The sequence below is a fragment of the Pongo pygmaeus genome, chromosome 14 (genome assembly GCF_028885625.2).
Source record: "Pongo pygmaeus isolate AG05252 chromosome 14, NHGRI_mPonPyg2-v2.0_pri, whole genome shotgun sequence".
In the NCBI taxonomy this organism is placed as follows: Eukaryota; Metazoa; Chordata; class Mammalia; order Primates; family Hominidae; genus Pongo; species Pongo pygmaeus.
The window spans coordinates 52,155,708-52,183,350 of NC_072387.2; the positions used below are offsets into that span (position 1 = coordinate 52,155,708).

Consider the following 27,643-nt stretch of genomic DNA (forward strand, 5'->3'; position numbering starts at 1 on the left):
CTCCAAGAGTCTGATATCACATTCAGGGTTAACACATTTTTTCCCTTGTTGCAATTCTGCAGTTTTTTACAGTCATTCATATCCAACCAATTGCTGTCAACAGGCGTCCTCACATATGAATGTTAATAGCATATTATTAAAGAGTTCCTGGTAATTTGTTTTGTGGGTAGAGTTGATGAGGGGTGACTATAGGAAGGGAAGCCAAAGGAAAAACATTTCAACTACTCTGGAAGCTGACCTCTGGAAAGCAGTCAGAGAGAACAGATGAAGGAGCCAGGCAAGCTCTTTTTGAATAAGATGGTGTGTATTACAGCTAGGAAGAGCCAACAGAGTAGATCTCACAGTGACCAGCCCAGCTAACAGCAGTTGAAATTGTTAGTCATGAAAATACAGATGCCCCCTGAACGGATTACGCTCATATTTTCTCAGTCACTAGTTTGAGAGTATCATATTTGAGAGACAGAGTTTTTCTTGATAATTGAGAAAGATCAAAAAGGGAACTGAATTTTCATTGGCAAAAAGACTACATAAATAGAAGCAACATCTTTGTTGGTGTCTACTTGTCATCAGCTAGAAAGGTCAGATTTTTTTTTTTTTTTTTTTTGCAAAAACCTTAGGAACAGGATTCAGGGTACTTTCCAAAAGAGTAAAGCAAAGGCAGACTTCATGGCTCCTAGAAAGTATACATTCAAGAATTCCCTATAATGGAAACTTGAAAATTAATGCTTTTTCCTCCACAAGAACTTGTTTCAAAAAGTTAGTCTGGTTACTCATTCTCATAAATTGTTCTTAGTATTTTTCTCGCATATTTTCATGATATGGTTCCCAAAATAAATCAGTAGCAAGCATTATGATCTGTGCCTTCCACTTTAGCATAGTATTTTGCTCCATAAACATAATATAATGAACATTTATGTATCACTACCTTTCTTACCTTTCTTTACTCACTTCATCATATCATCAACAAAATGTATTTGATACACAGTTGCAAATAAATATTAAGCTTTACATTTTGTAATAAATATTTCTGAGTAATAAAAATGTTCCAACTGATCAAAAAATTTGATATTTGATGATGGCATTTGAAGAGATGCATGTTTATTAGCTCAATTTAGCCATTTCACATTGTATACATTTTTTTAAAACATGTTGTACATGATAAACACATACAATTTTTATCAATTATAAAAAATTTTGAGTGTTATTATTTGAGTGATAACAAATTTAGATGAGTTAACAGAATACAAACCTCCTTAATAAATTTTATTGTTTACTAGTCCATCTTCAAACGTTCATCATATTAACTACAGTCAGAAATTGGTTCCCAAAGTTCATTATATTTATTACAGTCAAAAACAGGTTCTAGGAAGTCTATTGTATTTATACAATTAAAAATGACTCAACCTGTTATTGGGTACAAGGTTTCTTTTAGGATGGTGAAAATGTTCTAAAATGATGGTTGTACAACCTGAACATAAATGAAAAAATTATGTACTGCTGAATTGTACACTTTAAATGAGTGAATTTTATGGTATGTAAATTATATCCCAATAAAGCTATTTTTAAAATGGGTCAATCAAGGACACTAAGAGTTGTTTATTTGAAAAGTTCAAAAAAATTCACAAACCATTAGCTAGATCAAGAAAAAACTCAAATAAATCAAATCAGAAATGAAAGAGGAGGGATTATAACTGATGCCACAGAAATTAAAAGGATAAGAGACTACTACAAAAAATTATATGCCAACAAATTAGATAATCCAAAAGAAATGGATTAATTCCTAGAAACATACAACCTACCAAGACTGAACCATAAATAGAAAGTCTTAACAGACCTATAAGTAATAAGATTAAATCTACTAAAATACCAAAAATTAGCCAGGCATGGTGGTGGGTGCCTGTAGTCCCAGCTACTTGGGAGGCTGAGGCGCAATAATCGCTTGAGCCCCGGAGGCGGAGGTTGCAGTGAGCCGAGATCATGCCACTGCATTCCAGCTTGGGCTACAGAGCAAGACTCTGTTGGAAAAAAAAAAAAAAGAAGGTATATCTCATTTTACCCATTTCATTCCACAATAATGAAAAATAAAAGTGTCGGCTGTCCTAGGAATGCAGAATATAAAAGGTGGGGCAACAGGGCATGTGGTGCTTTCCTTAGTTTACTTTGACAATAAAAACTCCTATCTCTGTTGTTGCTGGAATAGTATTTATTGGAAATCAGCCTCTCAACAGTCCTCACCCATCAGGAACAGGAATCTGCGATTAGCTTGACAGCATACAGAGCACCATATCAGGGTTACTATGGGAAGACTCTATTATGGCATCAGAAACACAAAAAACACTGGATATAGTTAGTTTCTGTTGACAGTTTCAGAAGAAAATCCCACAGATTGGACAGGCTGCCTGCTGAAAGGGTTGTCACTACACACAGCATGCCCTGAACCCTGGAATGAAGGTACCCCTATCTGTGTGACCAGGACTGAACAACTCTGAGGCTCTTTTTCTAAGCTCTTAGATTCCTCCAAGAACCTCACACTTACTTCCTCACCTGGCTTTGGACCTCAAGCTAAAAGTGCAAAGAGTCTGCCTACTTTCCTCATAAACATTTCCCCAAAATAAAGTGTTTTTTTTGTTTTTTGGTTTTTTTTTTTTTTTTTTTTTTTTAGCACTTGCTTACTTGTGTTCTCGCTTTCTCTGTCTTCCTCTCCCTCCCTCCTTCTCTCCCTGCTCACTGTCATCAGCTGGGTCCCAATCCAGTTTCTACACCTACATTCATGACTAATGACCCACCAGCAGCCCCTAAGAGCCACTAGGCTGTAATGAACATTTTCCTGCCAGTTACATGTGGTGGGTCTGGGAGGAGCCCCCCATTTCCAATGAGGTATGTTAAATACAGTTAGAATGATGTGGGATGTGGACTCTGGAGCCTTGCTACATACAAAATGTGGTCTGAGGACCAGCAACAAGGCATCATGTGAGAACTTGCTAAGTATGCAGAACCTTAGACCCCACCCCAGAATTACTGAATCAGAACGTGCATTTTAACAAGATCTCTTGGTGATCTGAATGTACATTAAACTTTGAGGAGCCTTGGAATAAAATTTGAATATATTTTGAGAGAAGACTGTGGAATTTGGTGGGGGATTGGGAAGTGGTAGGATTCTTATGTACAGGGCTGCTTACAGAGTAAATAAATAACATTCATTAAATACTGAATAATTTAATTTATTTAACATAAGAGGAATAAATAAATCCAATTACTATATGTATAGGGCCTTGAGACATCAGTGAGCTTAATGAAACTTCAGCAGGAAGGCTTAACTACATATTCTTATTCTTTGTATTTTAATAAATCTGCTTGCATAAGAGCTTTAAATTGTATCAGTGACAAGTAGGTATGTTTTCATAATGGAATAATAGTGAGCAATAATACCCCCCAAAGAGGGGGAGCAAGGCATAAGTAAACAAAATGTATGTGTGTAGCATACATTTTAACAGGTGAATCCAGCATGGCATGACGGAAACTTAAGTTCTGGGGCCCACACAGGCCCCTTCCAAGGACCAGGAACTAACTTTGCATTCAAAATTTTGTTCTCTCTTCTTACAGACAGCCTCAAAAATTATATAATCTTAAAACTTCACAAAACCTGGAACCATGCCTGATCTAATTAATCATGAAAACTCTTAAGTTTATTATTATTATTATACTTTAAGTTCTGGTATGCATGTGCAGAACATGCAGGTTTGTTACATCATTATACACGTGCCATGGTGGTTTGCTGCACCCATCAATCCATCATCTGCATCAGGCATTTCTCCTAATGCTATCCCTCCCCTAGCCCCCCACCACCCGACAGGCCCTGGTGTGTGATGTTCCCCTCCCTGTGTCCATGTGTTCTCCTTGTTCAGCTCCCACTTATGAGTGAGGACATGCGGTGTTCGGTTTTCTGTTCCTGTGTTAGTTTGCTGAGAATGATGGTTTCCAGCTACATCCATGTCCCTGCAAAGTACATGAACTCATCCTTTTTTTGTGGCTGCATAGTATTCCAGGGTGTATATGTGCCACATTTCCTTTATCCAGTCTATCATTGATGGGCATTTGGGTTGGTTCCAAGTCTTTGCTATTGTGAACAGTGCTGCAATAAACATACGTGTGCATGTGTCTTTAAGTTTGACATTATATATATATATAAAATATATATTTATATGCATTTTATATATATTTATATATATAAGACTCCATCTTAAAAATATATATATATTTTTAAGATGGAGTCTTACTCTGTTGCCAAGGCTGGAGTGCAGTGGTGTGATCTTGGCTCACTGCAACCTCTACCTCCTGGGTTCAAGCAATCCTCCCACCTTAGCTTCCCAAGTAGCTGGGAGTACAGGTGCCGCCACCACACCTGGCTAATTTTTGTATTTTTAGTAGAGATGGGGTTTCGCCATGTTGGCCAGGCTGGTCTAAAACTCCTGATCTCAGGTGATCCTCCCACCTCAGCCTCCCGAAGTGCTAGGATTACAGGCATGAGCCACCACACCCAGCTGACATATAATATTTTTAAATCCTTTCAATATACTAGGAAACATTTAGAATTATATCACTATCATTCAAGCTACAAATGAAAATAACAATTTAATTGACACATGACCTAGGAATAATTCTGCTCATGTGTAAGAAAAACTGTTTGTAATGATATGGTTCATATCTTACTCTTCTTTCCATGTTATCATTTAACGTGATTAAATTTAACAAATATATCATTTGTTGGCATTTCTCTCTCTTCCCTTCTTCTTTTCCTCCTATTTTAACTTAAAAACCTAACTACTGCAGAGGTGGGGAGGTACTAGAAGAAACATCCAAAAATGTTCCTCAGTAATTTTTGTTTAATTTTATTATTTTCCTCAGGTTTGAAACTCATATCTACTTATCTACTTGTATTTTTTAAAGAATGCAAAAGGTAAAACAAGTAAACACACACACACACATACATACATACATACACATATTAAAAAGATAAATTCTGGTGACATTTTAGTGACTAGTATTTCAAACTATTTAGGTAAGATGTTAACAGTGTGGTTTTGAGAGTTACATGTGAGCCTATGTATGAATATATATAACTGTATGAGAGAGAGATCTAGAAATTGCTGCCCTGATCACCAAACCACTGATACACCTTTTCATACAGATAAAGTAGCTCTGCCTCAGCATAAGCTAGAATGTATTCCGTATGTATGGTTATCAATATAAACAATCTGCCAATGCTGGGCATTCCGTGTGTTCCTGATTTTCATTTTATAAATGAAGCTGCTATGGATATCCTTATGCATGCTCCCTCTTGCACTTTCCTTATTTTGTCCTGAGGAGAAATTCCTGTTATGAAAATTGCTGGATAAAATTTTGGAACACAATACCAGTGTGCGTTCTGAAGAGTTTCATCAATTTATAGTACAATCAAAAGACAATTTCACTTTTAAAACATCATTTGCTAACTTGAGAGACAAAAAAAAATCTGTTTTTGTTTATATGCTTACTTTTTAAACTTTTAAAGTAAAATACACATACAGAATAGCACACAGCTTAATGAGTTATTACAAGGCAAACATCTCCCTGTTCTACCTGTAGCACTCTGTACTAGGTCAAGATACAGAATATTCACAGCTCCATGGAGACTCCCTCACATCCCTGCCAGTCACTACTCCCTCCTTCCTCTTGAAAATTAACCCCCAACCTGACATTTAACACCATAGACTGGTTTTGTAAATAACTTCTTTGGCTCAACATTCTATGCATGAGATTTACCCATGCTGTTCCTTGTATCTGTAGTTTATTCATTGTTGTTGCTGTGGAGTAATCAATTATATGAATATACCACAGTTATTTTGCCATTTTCTTCTTGATGGACATTACATTACTAAGTGCAGTTTATATATTTGGGTGATGCTGCTTTGGTCATACAAAACCTTAAACTTTTATAGGCTTAAATTCATCAATCTTTTCCCTCTATGATTATATTACTGGTGTCCCATTTTTAAAAGATTTTTCCCACTCCAAGATTATGAAATATTTACCTATACTTTCTACCACTATGTTTGTTTCCATTTGTTACATTTATAGATTTACTTCATTTGGAATGTATTAGGATATATGGAGTAATTATGCATATATATGTGTACATACATACATATCTAAATGTGTATTTACATGTGTATATATATATATACACATAAACACACACACACACATACATGTGAATAGGTACACTTGAGTCTGTTTCTGGAAATTCCATCCTTTTTAAAAAACATGCTAATATATACTTTTGCTACTACAGCTAATATTGAAATGAATATCCATAGAATGAATAATTGTGTACATGTGAGCACAAAATATTTATAGAATAAATTCTTAGAAATTCAATTCAAGATCAAAGTGTATTTTTCTTTTTTCTTTTTTTTTTTGAGATGTAGTGTCGCCCAAGCTGGATCACAGTGGTGTGATCTCGGCTCACTGCAACCTCCACCTCCCTCCCAGGTTCAAGTGATTCTCCTGCCACAATCTCCTGAGTAGCCAGGACTATAGGCGCTTGCCACCATGTCTGGCTACTTTTTTTGAATTTTTAGTAGAGACAGGCTTTCACCATGTTGGCCAGGCTGCTCGCAAACTCCTGACCTCGGGTGATCCACCCACCTTGGCCTTCCAAAGTGCTGGGATTACAGGCATGAGCCACAGTGCCCAGCCAAAGTGTATGTGTATTTTTAAATTAAACTTTTATTTTGAAATAATCCTATCTGCACATGCAGTTGTAAGAAACAATACAGAGACATACAGTGTAACCTTTGCCCAGTTTTCCTCAATGGTAGCATCTTGCAAAACTATAGCACAGTATAACAACCGGGATATTGACAATGATACAGCTAAAATAGAGAATATTTCTATCAGCTTGAGAATCTCTCATTTTGCCCTTTCACAACCATACCCACTTAACTCTTTCCCCACGCTCTTAGCTTCCGGCAACCACTCATCTGTTCTCCATTTCTATAATTTTGTCATTTCAAGAATGTTATATAAGTGGAATCATACAGCATGGAATTTTTGGAGATTGGTGTTTTTCACTCAGCATAATATCCTGGAGAGTCATCTAGGTTGTTGTGTATATCAATAACTCGTTCCTTTTTTTTTATTTTTCCATAAGTTATTGGGGGTACAGGTGGTATTTAGTTATATGAGTAAGCTCTTTAGTGGTGATCTGTGAGATTCTGGTGCATCCATCCCCTGAGCAGTATACACTGTACCATATTTGTAGTCTTTTATCCCTCGCCCCCCTCCCACTCTCCCTCCAAGTCCCCAAAGTCCACTGTATCATTCTTATGCCTTTGCATCCTCATAGCTTAGTTCCCACATATCGATGAGAACATGGGATGTTTGGTTTCCCATTCCTGAGTTACTGCACTTAATAGTCTCCAATCTCATCCAGGTCACTGCAAATGCTGTTAATTTATTCCTTTTTATGGCTGCATAGTATTCCATGGTTTATATATACCACGGTTTCTTTATCCACTTGTTGACTGATAGGTATTTGGGCTGGTTCCACAATTTTGCAATTGTGAATTGTGCTGCTATAAACATGCATGTGTCAGCGTCTTTTTCGAATAATGACTTCTTTTCCCCTGGGTAGATACCCAGTAGTGGGATTGCTGGATCAAATAGTAGTTCTACTTTTAGTTCTTTAAGGAATCTCCACACTGTTTTCCATAGCAGCTATGCTAGTTTACATTCCCACGAGCAGCGTAGAAGTGTTCCCTGTTCACTGCATCCACACCAACATCTACTGTTTTTTTGTTGTTGTTTTTTGTTTTTTGTTATGGCCATTCTTGCAGGAATGAGCTGGTATCCCATTGTGGTTTTGATTTGCATTCCCCTGCTCATTAGTGATGTGAAGCATTTTTTCATGTTTGTTGGCCATTTGTACATCTTCTTTTGAGAATTTTCTATTCATGTCCTTAGCCCACTTTTTGATGGGACTGATTTTTTCTTATTGTTGAGTTCGTTGTAGATTCTGGATATTAGTCCTTTGTCAGATGTATAGATTGTGAAGATTTTCTCCCACTCTGTGGTTTGTGTGTTTACTTTGCTAACTGTTCCTTTTGTCATGCAAAAGCTCTTTAGTTTAATTAGGTCCCAGCTATTTATCTTTGTTTTTATTGCACTTGCTTTTGAGTTTTGGTCATGAAATCCTTGCCTAAGCCAATGTCTAGAAGGGTTTTTCCAATGTTATCTTGTAGAATTTTTTTAGTTTCAGGTATCAGGTTTAAGTTCTTAGTCCATCTTGAGTTTTGTATAAGGTGAGAGATGAGGAACCAGTTTCATTCTCCTACATGTGGCTAGCCAATTATCCCAGCACCATTTGTTGAAAAGGGTGTCCTTTCCCCACTTTATGTTTTTGTTTGCCTTGTCGAAGATCAGTTGGCTTTTAAGTAATTGAGTTTATTTCTGTGTTCTCCATTCTGTTTCATTGGTCTATGTGCCTATTTTTGTACCAGTACAACACTGTTTTGGTGACTATGGCCTCGTAGTTTGAAATCAGGTAGTGTGATGCCTCCAGATTTGTTCTTTTTGCTTAGTCTTGATTTGGTTACGAGGGCTCTTTTTTTGGTTCCATATGAATTTTAGAATTGTTTTTTCTTATTCTGTGAAGAATGATGGTGGTATTTTGATGGGAATTGCATTGAATTTGTAGATTGCTTTTGGCAGTATGGTCATTATTCACAATATTGATTCTACTCATCCATGAGCATGGGATGTATTTCCATTTGTTCGTGTCATCTATTACTTCTTTCAGCCGTGTTTTGTAGTTTTTCTTGTAGAAGTCTTTCAACTCCTTGGTTAGGTATATTCCTAAATTTTTTTTTTTTTTTTTTTTTTGCAGCTATTGTAAAAGTGGTTGAGTTCTTGATTTGATTCTCTGGCCACTGTTGGTATATGGAAGAGCTACTAATTTGTATATATTAATCTCATATCTGGAAACTTCGCTGGATTCTTTTATCAGTTCTAGAAACTTTCTGGAGGAGTCCTTAGGGTTTTCAAGGTGAACAATCATATCATCAGCAAACAATGACAGTTTGATGACTTCTTTACTGATTTGGATGCCCTTTATTTCTTTCTCTTGTCTGATTGCTCTGGCTAGGACTTCCAGTACTATGTTGAAGAGTAGTGGTGAGAGTGGGCATCCTTGTCTTGTTCTCATCTTGTCAGGTTCTCAGAGGGAATGCTTTCAAGTTTTCCCTATTCAGTGTTATGTTGGCTGTGGGTTTGTCTTAGATGGCTTTTATTACATTAAGGTATGCCCCTTATATGCTGATTTTGCTGAGAATTCTAATCATAAAGGGGTGCTGGATTTTTTTCAAATGCTTTTTTTGCATCTATTTAAATGATCATGTAATTTTTGTCTTAAATTATGTTTAGGTGGTGCATCACATTTATTGACTCGTGTATGTTAAACCATCCCTGTATCCCTGGTATGAAACCCACTTGATGATGGTGGATTATCTTTTTGATATGTCGTTGGATTCAGTTAGCTAGCATTTTGTTAAAGATTTTGGCATCTATGTTCATCAAGGATATTGGTCTGTAGTTTTCTTTTTTGGTTATATTCTTTCTTGGTTTTGGTATTAGGGTGATGCTGGCTTCACAGAATGAATTAGGGAGGGTTCCTTCTTTCTCTATCTTGTGAAATAGTGTCAAAAGGATTGGTATCAATTCTTCTTTGAATGTCTGGTAGAATTCTGCTGTGAATCTGTCCAGTCCTGGGCTTTTTTGTTGTTGGTAATTTTTTAATTACCCTTTGAATCTCACTTCTTGCTATTGGTCTGTTCAGGGTATCTAATTCTTCCTGATTTAAGCTAGGAGGGTTGTATTTTTCCAGGAATTTATCCATCTCTTCTAGATTTTCTAGTTTATGTGTGTAAAGGTGCTCACAGTAGCCTTGAATGATCTTTTGTATTTCTGTGGTGTCAGTTGTAATATCTCCTGTTTCCTTTCTTAATGAGGTTATTTGGATTTTCTCTCTTTTCTTGATTAATCTTGCCAATGGTCTATCAACTTTATTTATCTTTTCAAAGAACCGGATTTTTCCTTTATCTTTTGCATTTTTTTGGTTTCAATTTCATTTAGTTCTGCTCTGATCTTGGTTATTTCCTTTCTTCTGCTGGGTTTGAGCTTGGTTTGTTCTTGTTTCTCTAGTTCCTTAAAGTATGACCTTAGAATGTCAGTTTGTGCTCTTTCAGTCTTTTTGATGTAGGGGTTTAGAGTTATGCTTTCCTTTTAGTACTGCCTTTGCTGTATCCCAAAGGTTTTGATAGGTTGTGTCATTACTGTCGTTCAGTTTGAAGAATTTTTAAATTTCCATCTTGATTTTGTTTTTGACCCAGTGCTCATTCAGGAGCTGATTATTTAATTTCCATGTATTTGCATGGTTTTGAAGGTTCCTTTTGGAGTTGATTTCCAGTTTTATTCCACTGTGGTCTGACAGAGTGCTTGATATAATTTCAATTTTCTTAAATTTATTAAGGCTCATTTTATGGCCTATCATATGGTTTACCTTGAAGAAAGTTCCATGCACTGTTGAATAGAATGTTCTATTCAACAACCGTATTCTGCGGTTGTTGGATGAACTTTTCTGTATATATCTGTTAAGTCCGTTTATTCCAAGGTATAGTTTAAATTCATTGTTTCTTTGTTGACTTTCTGTCTTGATGACCTGCCTAGTGCTGTCAGCAGAGTATTGAAGTCCTGCACTATTATTATGTTGTTGTCTATCTCATTTCTTAGGTCTATTAGTAATAGTTTTATAAACTTGGGAGCTCCAGTGTTAGGTGCATGTATGTTTAGGATTGTGATATTTTCCTGTTGAACAAGGATTTTTACCATTATATAACATCCCTCTTTGTCTCTTTTAACTGTTGTTGCTTTAAAGTTTGTTTTGTCTTATGTAAGAATTGCTACCCCTGCTCGTTTTTGGTGTCCATTTGCATGAAATGCCTTTTTCCACTCCTTTACTTAAGTTTACGTGAGTCCTTATGTGTGAGGTGAGTCTCCTGAAGGCAGCAGATGGTTGGTGAGTTCTTATCCATTCTGTGGTTCTGTATCTTTTAAGTGGAGCATTTAGGCCATTTATATTCAGTGTTAGTATTGAGATGTGAGGTACCATTGCATTCATCATGCTATTTGTTGCCTGTGTACTTTGTTTTGTTTTGTTTCTTTTGCTTTTTAACTTGTATTTTTGTTTTATAGGTCCTGCGTGATTTACGCTTTAAAGAGGTCCTGTTTTGATGTGTTTCCAGAATTTGTTTCAAGATTTAGAGGTCCTTTTAGCAGTTCCTGTAGTGGTGGTTTGGTAATGGCAAATTATTTCAGCATTTGTTTGTCTGAAAAAGACTGTATCTTTCCTTCATATATAATGCTTAGTTTCGCTGGATACAAAATTCTTGGCTGATAATTGTTTTGTTTGAGAAGGCTGAAGATAGGGCCCCAATCCCATCTAGCTTGTAAGGTTTCTGCTGAGAAATCTGCTGTTAATCTGATCGGTTTTCCTTTATAGGTTACCTGGTGCTCCTGTCTCACAGCTCTTAAGATTCTTTCCTTCATCTTAACTTTGGATAACCTGATGACAATGTGCCTAGATGAATATCTCTTTGCAATAAATTTCCTGGGTGTTCTTTGTGCTTCTTGTTTTTGGATGTGTAGGTCTCTAGCAAGGCCAGGGAAGTCTTCCTCAATTATTCCCCCGAATATGTTTTCCAAGATCTTAGAATTCTCTTCTTCCTCAGGAAGACCGATTATTCTCAGGTTTGGTCATTTAACATAATCCCAGACTTCTTGGATGCTCTGTTTATATTTTCTTATTCTTTTTTCTTTGTCTTTGTTGGATTGGGTTAATTCAAAGACCCTGTCTTCGAGCTGTGAATTTCTTTCTTCTACTTGTTCAATTCTATTGCTGAGAATTTCCAGAGCAAAAATGTGTCCAAAGCTTCCTGAATCTTTGATTTTGTTTTCCTTTAAGCTATCTATTTCCTTGAATATTTCTCCCTTCACTGCTTGTATCATGTTTTGGATTTCCTTGCACTGGGCTTTGCCTTTCTCTGGTCCCTCCCTAATTAGCTTAATAACTAACCTCCTGAATTCTTTTTCAGGTAAATCGGGGATTTCTTTTTGGTTTGGATCCATTGCTGGTGAACTGGTGTGATATTTTTGGGGGGTGTTGAAGAGCCTTGTTTTGTCATATTACCAGGGTTGTTTTTCTGGTTCCTTCTCATTTGGGTAGGCTCTGTCAGAGGGAAGGTCTAGGGCTGAAGGCTATTGTTCAGATTCTTTTGTCTCATGTGGTGTTCCCTTGATGTAGTACTCTCCCCCTTTTCCTATGGCTGTGGCTTCCTGTGAGCCAAACTGCAGTAACTGTTGTGTGTCTTCTGGGTCTAGCCACCCGGCAAGTCTACCTGGCTCCAGGCTGGTACTGAGGGTTGTCTGCACAGAGTCCTGTGATGTGAACCATCTACGGGTCTCTCAGCTGTGGATACCAGCGCCTGTTCTGGTGGAGGTGGCAGGGATGGGGGTCAGGGATGCAATGGACTCCATGAGGGTCCTTAGCTTTGGTGGTTTAATGGTCTATTTTTGTGCTGGTTACCCTCCTGCCAGGAGGTGGCACTTTCCAGAGAGCGTCAGCTGTGGTAGTATGGGAAGGAATGGGTGGTGGGGTGGGGTCCTAGAATTCCTAAGATTATATGCCCTTTATCTTCCACTACCAGGGTGGGTAGGGAAGGACCATTAGGTCCGGGCAGGGCTAGGCATGTTTGAGCTCAGACTTTCCTTGGGAGGGTCTTGCTGAGGCTGCTTTCAGGGATGGGGGTGAGACTCCCAGGTCACTGGAGTTGTCTACCTAGAAGGATTATGGCTGCCTCTGCTGAGTAATTGCAGGTTGTCACGGAAGTGGAGAAAGTCACAGGCCTTACCCAGCTCCCACACAAACTGAAGGGCCAGTCTCACTGCCACCATGCCCCCCTCAACAGCCCCATGTCTGTTTCCAGGCAGAGAGCAATACGAGTCTGAAAACCTGCCCCAGGATACCTGCCTCCAACTACGAAAGAAAAGGGCTTGGTTCTTTGCCTGCCTGTGGAGTCTGCACACCGGATTTGCACCCTCCTTTGAATTCTGGCCAGGAGGCTTCTCACCCCGTTTAAATTGTTACAAAGTTCAGCTAGAGATGTCCTTCTCCCTGTGTGGTTTTACCCCCTGCTCCTCTCCTGTTGGACCCCTGTGGTGCCAGGCAGGAATGGCCTGCTAGGGGACCCAGTGAGCTCCCAGGGCCCTTCTGTTTCCTCAACTCCTGTATTTCGCTCAGCTCTCCAAATTGACTCAGCTCCAGGTAAAGTCGGAAACTTCTTCCACAAACAGACCTTCAGCTTCTCCAGTGGGAGTGTGTATTCGGAAGAGGATGGTCTCCCTTTCCCACTTTCACAGTTGGGGCACTCAACAGTTTTGGGGGGTGGTATCCCGGGTCCACTTCCTTCAGAGGGTGTGTGGGTCCTCTTGGGATGGCTGGTTTGTTCTTGCAGTCGATCTGGAGCTAACATTCACAATGTGAGTCCCCGCACGCTGCTCTGTCCAGAGATGCAATCTAGTCCTGCCTCCCATCTGCCATGATGATCCCGCTCCTCCTTTTCATTGATATGTGTATATCACAACTGAACACTATTCTATGATATGTGTATATCACAATTTGTTTAACCATTTGCCCATTGAAAGACATCAGGGTTTTTTCCAATTTTTGAATATTGTAAATAAAGCTGCTATGAATATTTGTGTACAAATTTTTGTGTAAATATAAGTACTCATTTCTCCAAGACAAATGCCCAGGAATGCCATTACTGGTCTGTATGATAGTTGCATGTTTAATTCTTTATGAAACTGTCAAATCATTTTTCAGGGTGGCTGTACCATTTTACATTCCCACCAGCAATGTAAAAATGATTTAGTTTCTCTGCATCTTGCTAGCATTTGATGTTGTCAGTAGTTTTTATTTTACTCATTCTGATTCATGTATAGTGATACTCATTGTGATTTTAACTTGCATTCCCATAATGACTAATGATGTTCAGCATCTCTTAATAGGCTTATTGGCCATCTCTATATACTCTTCAGTAAAATATTTATTTTTGTCTTTTTCCTCTTTTTTAACTGAATTGTTTTTTACTGTTGACTTTTGAGAGTTCTTTGTATATTCTAGGGTACCAGTCCTTTCTCAGATATCTGCTTTGCAAATATTTTCTCCCAATCTATAGCTTATATTTTTATCTACTCACCAAGGTCTTTTGCAGAGCAAACTTTTTAATTTTAATGAAGTGAAATTTTTCCATGCTTTGATATCAAGTCTAAGAACTCTTTGTCTATTTTTAGATACCAAAGATTTTTTCCTATTTTTCCAATAGTTTTATAGTTTTGTGATTCACATTAAGTCCATAATCCATTTCGAATTTTTACATAAGGTGTGATACTGAGAATGAAGTTCATTTTTTTGCCCATGGATATCAAATTGCTCCAGAACCATTTATTTAAAGAGTATCTTGTCTCTAGTGAATTGAATTTGCACCTCTGTCAAAAATCATATGCACTTCTGTTCATATTTGTGTGGGTCTTTACCTGTGTTCTCTATTTTCTTACAGTGATATATCTCTATCCATCACCAACCACAGTCTTGATTACTGTATCTATATAATCTCATAAAATTGCCTAGACTGAGTCCTTCCACTTTATTTTTTAAAATTGTTCAAAATATTATAGTTCCTTTGCCAATCCATAAAGAACTTAGAATAATTTTGTTGACATCCTCAAAAAATATTCTTGGGATTTTGATAGGAATTGCTACCAATATCTACATATCAGCTTGGGGAGAATTGACATCTTCCACTCCATAAACATGGTATGTCTCTTCGTTTACTTAAATCCTTTTTATTTCTTTCATCAGTATTGTATTGTTTTCAGCATGCATTTCTTATACATGTTTTGTTATATTTATGCCTAAGTAACTCTTTTTAGAGCAATTGTAAATGGTATTGTATTTTTCAATTTCTGTGTCAATGTGTTCATTGCCAGTATATCAAAATACAGTTGATTTTTATATGGTCAGCTTGTATCTTGCAACCTTGCTGAACTAACTCCAGGATTTTTTTATAGATTATTTGATATAGTCTAGATACACAATCATGCCATCTGCAGATAAAAACAACTTTTTTTCTTCTTCTTCAGTCTATTGCTTTTTGCTCCTTTTCTTGCCTTTTGGCACTCTGTTGAATAAGAGTAGTGAGATTGAATATCCTTGCCTTGTTCTCAATCTTGAAGAGAAAGCATTCAGGCTTTCACCTTTAACTAAAATGTTATTTCTAGGATTTTTTTTTTTTGTAGACTGTCACATATTGAGTTTAAGAAATCCCACTATTCCTTCTTTTTTTTCCAAGAATTTTCATCATAAATAGGTGCTGAATTTAATCAAATGATTTTTCTGCATCAATAGATATGATCACGTGGCTTCTTTTCTCTAACCTGTTAATGTGGTGGATTGCATAGATTGATTTTCAAATATTGAACCAGCATTGCATCTACAAAATAAATACCACTAGGTTATGGTAAACAATTCTTTTATATACTGCTGAATTCTATTTGCTAATATTTTGCTAAGTATTTTTACTTCTCTATTTATGATTGATACTGGTAGATAGTTTTCTTTTTTGTACTATTTTTGTCTGGTTCTAGTATCAGGGAAATACTAGCTTAATAAAATAAATTGGGAAGTGTTGCTTCCTTTCCTATTTTCTGGAAGAGACTCTGTAGAATTAGTATTGATTATTCTGCAAACATGTGATAGAATTCTCCATAAAACAAACAGGGCCTGGATATTTCTTTGGGGGGAGTTTTAAAATTATAAATCACATTTCCTTAGTAATTACAGTACTATTCAAATTACAAACATAATATTGGGTGAGTTGTGGTAGCCTGTGTTTTTCAAGGAATTGGTCCATTTCTTCTAAGTTGTCAAATTCATGTCAGTGAAGTTGCTCACAGTATTATCTTAATTTCCTTTTGACGTCTGCAGGGTCTTCAGTGACATATACAATATCTTTGTTGATATTAGTAATTTATGTATCCTCCCTTTTTTGTCAGTCTTGCTAGAAGCTAATTTAATTGATCTTTCAAACAACTAGCACTTTGTTCCACTGATTTTCTCTACTATTTTTCTGTTTTCAATTTCTTTGACTTCTGCTCTTATCTTTATCTCCCTTTTTCTGCTTCAAGTTTAACTTGTTTTGTTTTAGTTTTTGGGGTGATAAATTATTAATTCAAGATTATTTCATCATTTTTAATGTATGAATTTTTAGTCCTATAAATTTCCCTCTCATCACTGCTTTATCTACCTACAAATTTTATGTTGTATTTTCATTTTCATTTAGTTCAATATATTTTTATGTCCCCAATACTCTGACCCATGCATTGACTAAAAGTATATTATTTAGTTTCAAAGTGTTGGAAATTGTCCTCTTATATTTCTGTTATCTCTAGCTTGATTTATTTGGATCAGAGAACATACTCTCTATGGTTTCAATGGCCTTATATTGAGGGTTTTTAAAATCACTCAAGCTATTATCTTTTTTGGGATATAGTCCACAGGCATTTGAAAAAATATATATATTCTGCTGTTATTGGGTGGACTGTTTTATAAATGTAAATTTGTTCCTATTAGTTGATGGTTTTGTGAGATATTCTATATCCTTACTGATTTTCTGTATAACTGTCCTATCAACTTTTGAGAAAGGGGTGTTGAACTCTCCACATATAATTGTAGATTTGCCTGTTTCTCCTTTCTGTTCTATCAGTTTTCACTTCACATATTTTGTAGCTCTGTTGTCTCGTGCATTAACATTTAGAATTGCAATATCTTCCTGGTAGATTGATCTTTGCATCATTATATTATGTCCAGCTCTGTCTCTGACAATTTTCTTTGCTCTAAAGTCTACTTTATCTGATATTCACATAGCCACTCTTGAATTCCATTGATTAATGTTTGTATATCTTCTCTGCCCTTTTATTTTCAATGTGCATATGTCATTATATCTGATGTTTCTTGTAGACAGGATACAGCTGGTTCATGTTCTTAATCACCCTGACAGCCTCCATCTTGATGGTTTTAGACTATCTGCATTTAATGCAATTATTGATATGTTAGGGCTTCAGTCTGTTATCTTACTTTTTGTTTTGTTTGTTCTGCTTTTCATCTCTGTTTTTTCTTGTGTTTCAAGTAGGTTAATCATTTTAGAATTCCATTTCGATTCACCTATAGTGTTTTAAATGTACTTCTTACATTTTAGTGGTTGCTCTGGGTACCACATATGTATGTATAATTCAGACAGTCTATTAGTATCATTTTATCAGTTTGAGTGAAGTATAGAAACCCTATATACTTTGAAGTCTCTTTGCCTTCCCCACTTAAAATATAGTTGTCTTAAATATTTCCTCTGCTTTTATTTACAACCTACATCAGACAGGGTTATAATTTTCACTTCAACTACCAAATATATTTATTAAATTCAAAAGGAGAAGGAAAGCTTAATGTTTACCCATGTTTAAACATGCTTTTGTTTACTGTGTTCTTTCTTCCTTCCTAATGTCCCAGAGTCCTTCTTTTATTGTTTCCTTTCTATTTAGAGAACTTTTTCAAATCGCATTTCTAGGGCAGGTTTACGGTGACTAAATCCCTTCATCTTCCTTATCCTGAGATGGTCTTTATTTCTCCTTCATTCCTGAAGGATAATTCCACTGGGTTTAGGATTATGAGTTGATAATTTTTCTTTCAGCACTTGAAATATATTGTGCCACTTTATTCTGGGTTTCATTGTTTCTCAGGAGAAATACGCTGTCCTTCTAATTGATTTTTCCTGTGTCATTTTTTTCTCACTTTCAAGACTTTTTCTTGAATATAGTTTTCAGAAGTTTAATTATACTGCATCTTAGTGTAAACTTTTTTGTGTTTATTCTGTTTGGGGTTTCCTCAGCTTCTTGAGTCTGTAGGTTTAGATCTTTTCCAAATTTGAGAAATTTTCAGCCATTATATCTTCAGATACTTTTCCAGCACTGCTTTCTTTCTCCTTCCTTCTGGGACTTCAATGCCATGAATGTTAGATGTTTTGTTATAATCCCACAGGTCTGTGAGGTGCTGTTCATTGTTTGCTTATCATTATTCTCTTTTCTCTCATCATTGAGATTGGAATTTCTATTGTTATGTCTTCCAGTTATTGATGCCTTCCTTTCTCCCCTTCACTATGCTGTTGAGTCTATCTGCTGAGCATCTTATTTCAGTTTCTGTATTCTCAGTTCTAAAATGTTCATTTAGCTCCTCTTCATATTTCCTTGCTGAGACTATTTCTTTGCTGAGCTATTTTTGCATTTATTTCAAGTGTAATTGCTTGTTTAAGCATTTTTACCATAGCTGCTTTCACGTCCTTTTCAGATAATTCTGACAGTCATCCCAGTGTTGGCAGCTATTGACTGTCTCTTTTCATACAATTTGAGGTCTTCCTGGTTCTTTGTATAAAGAGAGATTTTCAATTGAAAGCTGAACATTTTTATATTATGCTCTGAGACCTTGAACCTTATTTAAACCTTCTGTTTTCACTGGCTTTTCCTGACCTTGCCCCTGTAGGGGAAAGGAGAATGCCATCTCCTATTGCCAGGTATAAAAGTCCAGGTTCCCCACTTGGCCTTCACTGACACCCAAGTGGGAGTTTATTTTAACTGCTGGATATGGTTGGGGTTTCTAGATCTCTCTGTGGCCTCCTCAGACACTGATGTGAGGGTAGCCCCACGACCACTAGGCAATGGTAAAAGTCCTGAGTCTCCATTAGGTCTCCAATATCACAGCCCCAGCAAGAAAGGGCAGGGGTACATAATTTTTGTTAGGTAGAAGTGGAAATCCACTGACTGATACTGCAGCATGAATGAGGAGAGGGAACAAGTCGTTACCAACCAGCAGGGATGAAAGTCCTCGCTCCCTACTTTGTCTCTGATATTACCCCACAGGAGAATAGTTATAGCCTCTGGAAAGTGAAAGAAAGTCTAGCTTCTGCACTCAGGCTTCCCTGGCACGGGTAAGAGTGGGGCCACAATTTTTTCTGTTCAGGCTTCACTGGGGGCTTTTTGTCTGTGCCCACTGGTATTCCCAGCTTGCTAGCTTCTTCAATGTCAAGTCTTGGATATGTAAGATAAGAAGACAACATAGGGAACTTACCACCAGGTTATTCCTCTGGGTCTCATGTCCTTAACCAGTCTCTTTCCTCCTCTCTGCCTTTCAGAATCTTGTGTTTGTTCTATATGGAATGTCCAGGAGTTTTTGTTGTATTTAGTGAGAGGAATAGGGAAATCACATCCACTCCAATTACTTGAAAGTGGAATTCTGTATTTTTAATTCACATAGCTGTTACCTAATTGCCTTCCATAGATGTATCAATTTACATTTACATTTCAGTTGAACCAATTACATTTCTGCAGAGTTGACATTGGTTTACACCACTGGTTTACATTCCAGAAATTGCTCTTGGCCATCTGTTTTTGCCCTCACATCTGCCATTTTAGAGTCAACTTAAGAACTTTTTTTATAGAAAATTCTTCTTACAGGATAGAAAAGAAGTAATGGTATTCAGGAGTGAGCTTCTAGTAGATGCCTTCCTTTCACTTGCCTGCCTCCCACCTAGCCCTAGTTCATCTAATTTGAAGGTGATTAGTGGAGCTTTTCTAAGCCTCCTCCACTTAACAAAAGTGAACACTACGCAGAGTCCTGAGAAGGGAATTTTTATTCCAGTTCCTGGTGTCTTCTATTTTATTCTAAATCAGATTATATTAAACAAAACTTCTCTGAAGTTTGAGGTATTTTATTGGGACTATTCCCTAATCCCACCATTCTCACCATGTATGCTTATTTTTGTCTGTTTTAGTCAGTATTTTGGGAGAATGGGGTGGACTGCTATCATTCAAAGAAGCATTAAGTGGACAGCCTTTACAGGCAGCTTCTTTTCAGGGGTGGAAATAAGCCATTGCATGTGTAAAAACTAAGGCTGAGCAACAACAATTTTGCCAGATGAGTATCCACTTTCACTGTCTAGTCCCTCACACTTGATTACACCACATCTTTATTTTCTGGGCTTGTTTGTGTGGTAGTCCTTAAACCCTACTTTCAACACTGGTGTGAAAAGAGTATTCCAAGAACAAGACAACAGTAACTAGGAATCCCTATCATTTAAGATAGGAATACAATTAAAACACTCTCCCCTCAATTAAAGCTTATTGCCATTAATACAGAGTCCTCAGAAGGGTTTTTGTTGGTTTTACTTCAAAAGCTGAAGCTCCTGCCCTTTACTACAAAGAAATATATACACATGAAGTAAAAGGATTACCTTGTGAGCCTCAATGTAGAATAGAGGGTGTGTGTATATATATACTGCAACTTCTCAAACTAAAAAAAAAAGATATGTAAATACTTCTGATAAAATATTTACTTATACTAGAATATTTCATACAAAAAATACATAAAAATGGAACTCCACATAATACTATCTACCTATAAATTACTGTAAAATGTTTTTTGGAATATTTTGTTCTAGTCTCTTCCTAGGCATTTATATATACATACAACCACACATATATATATACACACACATACGTGTGTGTATATACGTGTGTGTATATATATATATATATGTAATACATATAATTAGATGGGCTCATACCGTAAATACCACTTTGAACTCTGCTTTATTCACTTAACATAATGTATTTTCCCATTTGGTTAAGAGGTCTTTAAAAACATGAGTCTTTAAAGGCTGCAATAATAATATTCTGCCTTGTGAAGGTGCCATAACTTAAACATTCTTCTATTTGTGGGTATTTAAGTTTTTACATTTTGCCACTTTTAATAACACTGCAATGCATATCCTTTTCCATAAATCTTTGAGTTTATTTTCCTCAGGGTAGACTGCTAGAATTTGGATTACTGAATTGCAGCTACTAGCTGCACTAGGCTCCCACCCACAGCAGGAAACCCTGTTCTGGGTTAGGGCCAAGTTGACTCTTGGCCTCAGCATTGAAAAGAGATTGCAGATTCTGCACCCCTCTGGCAAGGCACTGTTGAGGTACTCTTTAGAATACTTATTTCCTGTCAGTGGTGCGGCCAGGTAAGCCTGGGGCTCTTTCAGCTTGCACAAAATGTATTTGCTGCTTCTGCTCCCCAGAAGAACTGCTAGGAAACAGGGAAACTGAGTCAGATTTGTATGTTTCCTCTGGTTTGTACTCTGCCAGTGTGAGTCAGTAGAAAGGTAAGAAATTTTTGTTTGCAAGAACCCCTGTCTGCTAATTTATTTTAGAACAAATATAATAGTTTCCATACCACAAGGAAACAGTATCTTTAAAACAAAATCGGAAACACATTATCTATATGCAAGTAGCCTTTTACTGTTTTTTCTTTTATTCTTTTTTCTTTGGCTAAAATTTAGGCACTATATTGTTTTACCACATTATCTGATTGTGATGCTTCATCTCTGATCACATGTTGCTGTCATTAAGGCATTTCTGAGGCTTTTTTTTTCTTAATCTGGAAAGTTATTAAATTGTAAAAATGTGGCTTGTTGTATACTACCTTCTAAAACTATTAAAGAACACTCTTCTTTAAAACAAGAGTGTTCTCCATTACCGTCAAGACAAACAGTAGTAACTTTACACAAAAGAAGCATTCATCTGTCACCCTACTTTAAAATACCCAATATTCATCAGCTGTTTGACCTTCTTGGAGCAGCCTGAGCAGGAAAGGGTTAATGTTTTATCCACTCATGCCCTTTGATCAATTTTCTATTGAGATGTTAGGTTTTTTTCTTCTGAATTTGAGAAAGCCCTTTAAGTACTGATTATATTAACCCTATGTCTATGTCTGTCATATTTGTTTAAAATAATTTTTCCCACTTTTCATTGCGATCTGATCTCATAGATGGTGAATTTTTTTTTTACCATTCAGAAATATTTAAATTTAGTACATTATATAATGTTATCTACTTTAGCATTTGTTTTTATTTTCAAAATTAGGACATCATCTCAACCTGAAAATCATATATATTCATCAATTATATTTTCTTTTTCTAATGTATTTCTTTTTCTAGTGTATTATATATATATAGCCTTATAAGATTAAAATAATGTATTTCTATTATAATCTTAATTTTTTTTTTTGAGATGGAGTTTTGCTCGTCACCCAGGCTGGAGTGCAGTGGCGAGATCTCAGCTCACTGCAACTGCCGCCTCCCGTGTTCAAGCAATTCTCCTGCCTCAGCCTCCCGAGTAGCTGGGATTACAGGCACCTGCCACCACGCCCAGCTAATTTTTTGTATTTTTAGTAGAGATGGAGTTTCATCATGTTGGGCAGGTTGGTCTCGAACCCTTGACCTCAGGTGATCCGCCCACCTCGGCTTCCCAAAGTGCTGGGATTACAGGCGTGAGCCACAGCGCCCAGCCTGATTTTTATAATTTTAATTGTATTATTATAATTTTAAGCAGTAATAAAATATCATTTTTGAGAGATTTTTTATTGGTTTTGATACAACTCATCATATACTAAATTATTTCATACATTAGGTTTTTATACCCTGCTAGCTGTACCACTGTGATGTCTGTTGCTTCTTAGACTGTTCACTGGAGGTGTATCATATATTTAACACCTTGTAAAACAAGTATTTTCTTCTGCTATCATTTACTTTTTCTTTTCCTCAAAATTTTAAGTAGCTCACCCTATTTGTTCTTCTAAATGACTTTCGATTTGACAATTCAAGTTTCAAAATTTCTAAATGAGCTTCAGAGTAAACAATTCCAGTTAGATTTCAATTTCATGACAAATATAATGTTTATAGCAGTAAAGATGTAAAAAGGCATTCAAACTCACTACTAACCATGGAATTATAAATTATTTGCCATCAAATAAGTAAAATATTTTAAAGGCTGATAATGTTCAATGTTGATATAAATATGGGTAAAATAGGCATTTTCATAGACCATTGATGAGAAAATAAATTGGTAGAGTTATTTTAGAGGAAATTTGCCAGTATCTACCATAATGCAAAATATGAGTATCATTTGATCCAACAATTCCCCATCTAGGAATCTGTCTCATAGACATTCTTACACATGTACACAAAGATACAAGGTAGTTCACCACAGCACTGTTTGTAAAAATCCCACATTGGGATCCACAAAAAAGTCCATGTGTAGGGGAATGATAAAAGTAAATTATGAAGTATCCATATCAAGGAATGTTGTAGAGCTATTAAAAATAATGAAGTAGATATATGTATAATAATATGGGGAAAATCTTTTAAGCTATATTATTACATAAAAAACAAGTTTCAGAGTAATGTGAACAACATAATGCTATTTACATTTTAAAGTGTGTGTGTGTGTGTGTGTGGATAGGTAGGTTGGTAGTGTATATATGGATACATATATTTAGAAGGATAAGAACAAAAAGGATAGTAGTATTTACTTTTGGGGAGGTGAGGTTAGACAGTAAAAAGAGCTTATAACTTTTAAATCTAAGTATTTCTATAGTATTGAGTACTATGTAGGTATTTCTCTTAAAAGTTTTAAAATATACAAATTGTACATAAACATAATCTTATAAGTAAAAATTTAAAATAAATTTGTATATTTTAAATTTAAAAACTTAAAAGCAACACCTACTTACTATTAACATCACCTTTACCTGGATCACCACTTTGTGTGTCTGTGTGTTTATTTACTGTTGAACTGGCAGAAAGTTATTCATATCTGAACTGGCCAACAGGTAATATGTGTACTCTCCTGCTGGCAATACCCCTTGGGTGGTAGCTTCTGAATCCCTTTCTGGGTTCCATCCTATAGTGCAAGTTGGTCTGCACACTTTTAATGTTTAGCAAGTTTTCATCCTGGACTAACCTAAGCAACTGGGCTGAGGTGTATTATTTCCTGTTGTTGCATATTTATTTACTCAAAACTCCCATCAAACAAAGAGTACAAGGAAAGCCACAATACATGCACCCAGTGCTAGACAAGCTCCTCCTGCTTCCAGTTACATACTTGGATGGTGTGTTACAGAGGAGTGGGAGCTTTACCACCTACAATGGATTTCATTCTTCTTCTCCAGCACGACCCACTAAACAAGAATAGTAAATTTCTGGGAGTTGCCGTCTATGTAGATATTTTAAAAGGGTGTTGTAGAGAAGGAGCTCTGCAACAATATTTGGAATAGGTCAAAAAGCAGTACCCACAGGAGATGGCTGCCCAGGCTTTCTAACTGATATAGAAATCCAGTGTTGGCCAATGATAGTTACTCTCAATTCAGCTCCATTAGTCTTGTAATCAGCAGAAATTCCTCTAGAAATCCTGCAAAAGGCTATCAGTCTTATTTTCTACCAATATGTTTTTATCTTTTTATGTCATCATGGGTATGTAAGTGGAAAGGTGGGAGAGGCTGCATCAGGGTCTATCAGCCAGATGATATTATAAACATGTTATTTTGTAATTAAAAGTTCAAACATAAAATAATAATGTTAATGGGCAAAAGAGGTCATAAACTCAGAAGGTGTATGTGGGCACACACCACTCTTAGAACATGTTTCTACATCATGGTGGCTGTATCTGCTGCTTACTAATCAGGCATGGTGGCTCTCCAGGGTATTAATTCCCCCCAAGGACCAAGAACCCATTTATTGTGTATGTGTGCAGGGAACAGGGAAACGTTTCTATAGCAGCTGCCTGGAAGATCAGAAGCAAGGGGAGAGAAAGGAATGAAGGAAAGCATTAACGAATACAGAAAGCCTGAAATCTGGGTAGAAATAAAGGTAGACAGTAGGGGATAAAAAGGGGATTAATACCTGTGAAGTGATAAAAGAGAACAGACTCCAAAAGGGGGTGTAAGAGAAAAACTCTATAAATAATCAGTGGGATGGAAGCTCCACAGGAAAAGTCATTCAGCTTAGTTTTATTCAGACTTAAAACCGGGATTTGGTGCCACCAGAAAAGAGTAGGTAAGCGTGAAAGTTGAAGCAATTTATCAAAATCATCATTTCTACTGATGAGCATTTCTTTCAACAAATGTCCATTACAAAAAGCAAAGCCACAATTGTATTAATTACTCAGCACCTGGTGCTGTTTCCTATGAAGAAACTAAGGAAAAAAATATAATATAAAAAGAATAAATGTATGACTTTTTTGGTCTTTGACAGAGATAAATGTGCTAGAAGGAAATCTTCCACTCTATTTGAAATGTAAAAATACATGTTCAGCTCATATATTTCCTGTAATTTCCACGTGTGAGAAGTGAGACTGTCTAAAATTATCCAATATAAAATATGATGTATATCAGGATTTTGTTGGATCTTGTCAGCTACTCATAGGCAGATAAGGCAGGAAAGGAAGGGCCAAAACTTGCATTAGACTTGCAGTTAAAGAGACAGAGATAAAGGAGAGGGAGAGAGAGAGAAAGAAAGAGAGAGCGAGCGAGCACACACATGCACTGAAATGGGCAAAACATAATGCTCACTCTGACCTCAATCCAGAGGCAAAAGAACAGCTAGTTTCAGGAACTAGGGCAAGATGCAGAAAGGGGGCCAGCAGTTCTCATAAGCCCTCTCGCACCAGTCAGCACACAACTATCAATCAATGGGGAAGAAGCAGGGCCCTATCATGGGACTGACCTTCTGGGGAAACGCAGCCCCAACACAGCCAGAATTGCTGCCAGCACAGCTAGGCAGGGCTTCATTCCTAGAGTGGGGACCAAATAAGTAAGAGAGTTCTGACCTACACCACCTCAGGCTGCCTGAGGTTGGAGAACTTAGGCACAGAAGTTTTGCTGTAACTAAGAGACAACAAGTGGGCAGAGCTGATGATGGGTCAAGAGCACTGGGTCCCATGCTCATGGTCACGCAAATAATAGTGACATACAGCAAATACTATAAAAGGGCCTCCTGTTATTGGTAGTAGCAGGACATCACATCCAATTTCAAATGATAACATCTTCTTGACGGTAAAGTTTTTGCATTTAAAGTCTGTGATTAATAACTGTTTCATGGAACCATTGGAACATAACTCTGGAAGAGCCAGCAGATAATCTAGTGTCTGCCCAGGTTCCAGTGTAACTTGCTGTTTGTCTTTGAGCATTATCATTAAACCTTACAGGGCCTTGATTTTCTCATCCCAATAGTCTCCCTGGCCTCCCTGGAAAACTCTTGTGGCCCATGAACTTTTGTCATGAAGCTCTTCTTACAAATATTCTCTTAGCAAAAATTATCCTACATTTGACACTTTCAATCATTCAACAAATCTAGAGGAAATAATCACACTACAAAATAGATGTCCAGAACATTCCAGCTTGCTTCACAGAAATCCTTTGGAAAGTAGACATGGCAACAGCATAACCAACGGCACGGGTGGCAGAGATCCAGGAAGACGAGTCAGGAAGGAACAGTGCTAAGGAGAGGAGGAAATCAGCCACTGAAGAAATTCTGGGACACAGCAATCAATCACTAGCAAAGAAGATGCAGCTTTGAGAATACACTAAGGAAAAGGGAGGGAGGGAAGAAGAGAGGGTAGGCAGGCAAGCGCATATTCTATGTTCCATAGTGCACTGAGGAAAATAGGACCATGAATGAAAGGTTTGGAACATAAGTCCTGTCATAGCTCACCTTGAGATTTCAATCAAGTTACAACTCCTTGAGCTTTGGGTTCTTTTCTGTAAAATGAGAAATCAGGATTGGTGAGATGACAGTTAAGGATAAGCGGACTTTGTGCACAATGAGACAAATGGAATAGAACCACATTCTACATGGACCTAATTTTATGGAGAAAACTGTACCTTTCAAATGGTTCTGATTGGGAGTGCTGCTATGCAAAGCCCAGTGTGTTCAGCCCAGAGCTTCCTACCTTTTATGGAATTCCAACTCTGATACAACACTCATAGCTTAGATTTAGTCAGAATCAACTTACCAAGGCTCAAAATGTTCCACAGAAGCTTTTGTTTTTATTAATCTATTAAGACTTTACAAAGTTTCCTTCTCTTTGGTTAGAAATGAAAAAAGTGGGTTAATCTCATGTCTTGTTTCAACCGGTAAGCCACGACTTAAGGAGAGCAGGCTATCTGCCACAGATGATACCGAAAATTAAGGATACTCAAAAACACTGGTCCCAAATCAATGGCATGCCCACAGCCTTTGTTCCCTGAAGATCTGCAGCTCATAAACATCCAGGGGAGGCCAGGTCTCCTCTCTGTCCTTCCTAGTTGCAGATACTGATACAGCAGAAGGCAAAGCCAGAACATGTATGGATTAGATTGTTCTGATCTCAGGACAATCTAGTTGCCACATAGAATTCAAGACTTAAAGAATAGCACTCTAACACATTCTGATTATCTCTGCTTTATCCACTGAGATTTTCAAACTACCTTTTCATTGCCCATGCCTCCCCCACTATTAAAAACAGCTGTCCCCAAATTTTACAGTATAAGTCTTTAATTGTTTCCTAACAAATAATTTGAAAA

At 36.9% G+C, this 27,643-nt stretch overlaps 1 protein-coding gene across 21 annotated transcripts in view; it reads right to left on the minus strand.

The window, feature by feature from the left end:
• The window catches only part of ENOX1 (ecto-NOX disulfide-thiol exchanger 1), a 570,778-nt gene that overhangs the window by 396,857 nt on the left and 146,278 nt on the right, over nucleotides 1-27,643 (minus strand). For 4 of the 21 annotated variants that reach the window (XM_063650808.1, XM_063650812.1, XM_063650799.1 and 1 more), the window contains one exon: nucleotides 26,793-26,839. The exons of 15 other annotated variants lie outside the window; for them this stretch is intronic. The gene's annotated coding sequence lies outside the window, so the exon portion shown is untranslated. Of the gene's footprint in view, nucleotides 1-20,489; nucleotides 20,549-26,792; nucleotides 26,840-27,643 lie in introns of all 21 variants that reach the window. 2 more of the 21 variants (XM_063650798.1, XM_063650800.1) reach the window with 1 other exon arrangement.